Here is a 4526-nt window from a genome sequence, read left to right on the forward strand (position 1 = left end):
TGCGTGCTCAGCCCCCTCCTGTACTCCATGCACACCTCTAACTCAATCATCAAGTTTGCAGACGACACAACAGTAGTGGGCTTGATTACCAACAACGACGAGACAGCCTACAGGGAGGAGGTGAGGGCACTCGGAGTGTGGTGTCAGGAAAACAAACTCTTGCTCAATATCAACAAAACAAAGGAGATTATCGTGGACTTCAGGAAACAGCAGAGGGAGCCCTCCTCTATCCACATCGAAGGGACAGCAGTGGAGATGGTGGAAAGTGTTTTAAAAATGTTAAAGCTCCTTGGCGAACACATCACAGACAAACTGAAATGGTCCACTCACACAGACAGTATGGTGAAGAAGGCGCAACAGCGTCTTCAACTTCAGGAGGCTGAAGAAATTTGTCTTGTCACACAAAACCCTGACAAACTTTTACAGATGCACAATTGAGAGCATCCTGTCAGGTTGGTACGGCAACTGCGCCACCCTCAAATGCAAGGCTCTCCAGAGGGTGGTGCGGTCTGCACAACGCATCACCGGGAGTCAAACTACCTGCCCTCCATGACACCTACAGCACCCGATGTCACAGGAAACCCAAAAAGATCATCAAGGACATCAACCCCCCCAAGCCACTGCCTGTTCACACCGTTACGATCCCGAAGGCAAGGTCAATACAGGTGCATCAAAGCTAGGACCAGGAGACTGAAAAACAGCTTCAAGGCCATCAAACTGTTAAACAGCAATGAAAAACGAATTTGAGGCTGCTGCCTACATTGAGACCAAATCCCTGGCCAATTGAATAAATTGGTCACTTGTCACTTCATACAATGCTCACTAAATAATGCCACTTTAATAATGTTTACCTATCTTACATTACTCATATCATATGTACAGTTGAAATCGGAAGTTTACATACAGTTTTTCACAATTCCTGACGTTTAATCCTAGTAAAAATTCCCTGTTTTAGGTCAGTTAGGATCCCCACATTATTTTAAGAATGTGAAATGTCAGAATAATAGTGGAGAGAATCATTTATTTGAACTTTTATGTCTTTCATCACATTCCCAGTGGGTCATAAGTTTACATGCACTCAATTAGTATTTGGTAGCATTGCCTTTAAATTGTTAACTTGGGTCAAACCTTTCGGGTAGCCTTCCAAAAGCTTCCCACAATAAGTTGGGTGAATTTTGGCCCATTCCTCCTGACAGAGCTGGTGTAACTGAGTCAGGTTTGTAGGCCTCTTTGCTCGCACATGCTTTTTGAGTTCTGCCAACAAATTTCATATAGGATTGAGGTCAGGGCTTTGTGATGGCCACTCCATTATCTTGACGTTGTCCTTAAGCCATTTTGCAGCGACTTTGGAAATATGCTTGGGGTTACTTTCCATTTGGAAGACCCATTTGCGACCAAGCTTTAACTTCCTGACTGATGTCTTGGGATGTTGCTTCAATATATCCACACAATTTTTGTACCTCTTGATGCCATCTATTTTGTGAAGTGCACCAGTCCCTCCTGCAGCAAAGCACCCCCACAACATGATTCTGCCACCCCCGTGCCTCACGGTTGTGATGGTGTTCTTCGGCTTGCAAGCCGCCCCCTTTTTCCTCCAAACATAACGATGGTCATTACGGCCAAACAGTTCTATTTTTGTCATTATGGCCAAACAGACCAGAGGACATTTCTCCAAAAGTATCATATTTTTCAACATGTGCAGTTGCAACCGTAGTCTGGCTTTTATGGCGGTTTTGGAGCAGGGGTTTCTTCCTTGCTAAGCGGCCTTTCAGGTTATATCGATATAGGACTCGTTTTTATTGTGGATATAAATACTTTTGTACCTGTTCAAATCAAGTCAAATCAAATCAAATGTATTTTTATAGCCCTTCGTACATCAGCTGATATCTCAAAGTGCTGTACAGAAACCCAGCCTAAAACCCCAAACAGCAAGCAATGCAGGTGTAGAAGCACGGTGGCTAGGAAAAACTCCCTAGAAAGGCCAAAACCTAGGAAGAAACCTAGAGAGGAACCAGGCTATGTGGGGTGGCTGTGCCAGGTGGAGATTATTATTCTGTTTCCTCCAGCATCTTCACAAGGTCCTTTGCTGTTGTTCTGGGATAGATTAGCATTTTTCGCACCAAAGTACTTTCATCTCTCGGAGACCGAACACGTCTCCTTCCTGAGCGGTATGACGGCTGCTTGGTCCCATGGTGTTTATACTTGCGTACTATTGTTTGTACAGATGAACGTGGTACCTTCAGGCGTTTGTAAATTGCTACAAAGGATGAACCAGACTTGTGGTGGTCTACCATTTTTCTGAGGTCTGGGCTGATTTATTCTATGTTTTCCCATGATGTCATTCAAAGAGCCACTGAGAATTAAGGTAGGCTCTGAATACATCCACAGGTACACCTCCAATTATCTAAAATGATGTCAATTAGCCTATCAGAAGCCATTACATATTTTTCTGTTTAAAGGCACAGTCAACTTAGTGTATGTAAACTTCTGACTCACTGGAATTGTGATTAAGTGAAAAAATCTGTATGTAAACAATTGTTGGAAAAATGACTTGTAATGCACAAAGTAGATGTCCTAACCAACTTGCCAAAACTATAGTTTGTAAACAATACATTTGTGGATTGGTTGAAAAACAGATTTGTATGACTCCAACCTAAGTGTATGTAAACTTCCGACTTCAATTGTACATACTGTATTTTATACCATCTATTGCACCTTGACTATGCCGCTCGGCCATCGCTCATCCATATACTTACATATTCTCATTGACCCCTTTTAGATTTGTGTGTATTATGTAGTTGTTAGACATTACTGCACTGTCTATCATGACACTAGGCGAGACCCAAATGCAGACACAGGAGGCAGATGGTTGGAGTTCAATAAATCCAAAAGGAATAGACAAGAGAATGGTCGTGGACAGGCAAAAGGTCAAAACCAGTTCAGAGTCCAGGAGGTACAGAGTGGCAGGCAGGCTCGAGGTCAGGGCGGGCAGAATGGTTAGGCAGGGGGGTACAGTACAGAAAACAGGCAAGGGTCAAAACCGGGAGGACTAGTAAAATGAGAAATGCAAAGCAGGAAAACATGGGAAAAAACGCTGGTAGGCTTGGACATACAAGACAAACTGGCACGGAGAGACAGGAAACACAGAGATAATACACTGGGGATAACAAGCAACACCTGCATGGGGAGGAGACAATAACAAGGACAGGTGAAACAGATCAGGGTGTGACACTGTCGGAACTAGAGGCACAAGCATTTCGCTTCACTCGCATTAACATCTGCTAACCATGTGTATGTGACAAATTTTATTTTATTTGATGAGTCCAAATTTGAGATTTTTGGTTCCAACCGCCGTGTCTTTGTGAGACGAGGAGTAGGTGAACGGATGATCTCCGCATGTGTGGTTCCCACCGTGAAACATGGAGGAGGAGGTGTGATGGTGTGGGGGTGCTTTGCTTGTAACACTGTTAGTGATTTATTTAGAATTCAAGGCCCACTTAACCAGCATGGCTACCACAGCATCCTGCAGTGATATGCCATTCCATCTGGTTTACAATTAGTCCCACTATCATTTGTTTATCAACTCCTTCTAGACTGTTGGAAAAGCATTCCAGGTGAAGCTGGTTGAGAGAATGCCAAGAGGGTGCAAAGCTGTCATCAAAGCAAAGGGTGGCTACTTTGAAGAATCTCAAATATATTTTTATTTTAACACTTTTTTGGTAACTACATGATTCCATCTGTGTAATTTCATAGTTTTGATGTCTTCACTATTATTCTACAATGTGGAAAATAGTAAAAAAAAAAATTAAAACTTGAATGAGTAGGTATCCAATCTTTTGACTGGTAATATACATGTAGGTAAGAGTAAAGTGAATGTCCATAGATAATAAACAGAGCGTAGCAGTGTGTGTGTGTGGTGTGTGTGTGTGTGTGTGTGTGTGTGTGTGTGTGTGTGTGTGTGTGTGTGTGTGTGTGTGTGTGTGTGTGTGTGTGTGTGTGTGTGTGTGTGTGTGTGTGTGTGTGTGTGTGTGTGTGTGTGTGTGTGTGTGTGTGTGTGTGTGTGTGTGTGTGTGTGTGTGTGTGTGTGTGTGTGTGTGTGTGTGTGTGTGTGTGTGTGTGTGTAGTATGTGTGAGTGCTAGAGTCCAGTGAGTGTACATCGAGCCTGTGCAATGATAGTGATAAAAATGATAATACTTGCCGTTAATTAATTGTTGTCATTAACTAAGTCCTCAACTGATATTATCCTTTTGCCACTGACTTTGTCATGGAACAAAGTTATCTGGCCCAAATATGGACCACACAATGGACTTGAAATTCCCAAAATAAGACAATAACTTTTCCATATAAGTCAGCAGTAACTATGTGCACTACTTTTCATGCTGTGTGGTTACTTAGTGCTTACTAAGCACAGGATGAAAATCAATCGCAGCATCGCAGGAAGTGAACCAAGTGACGAATTCACACGGCCACTAGGCCACTACAGTATAAAACTAACAGCATCACCTCAGACAACCAGACCAGGACC

Source organism: Oncorhynchus mykiss, chromosome 25 (genome assembly GCF_013265735.2).
Source record: "Oncorhynchus mykiss isolate Arlee chromosome 25, USDA_OmykA_1.1, whole genome shotgun sequence".
NCBI lineage: Eukaryota > Metazoa > Chordata > Actinopteri > Salmoniformes > Salmonidae > Oncorhynchus > Oncorhynchus mykiss.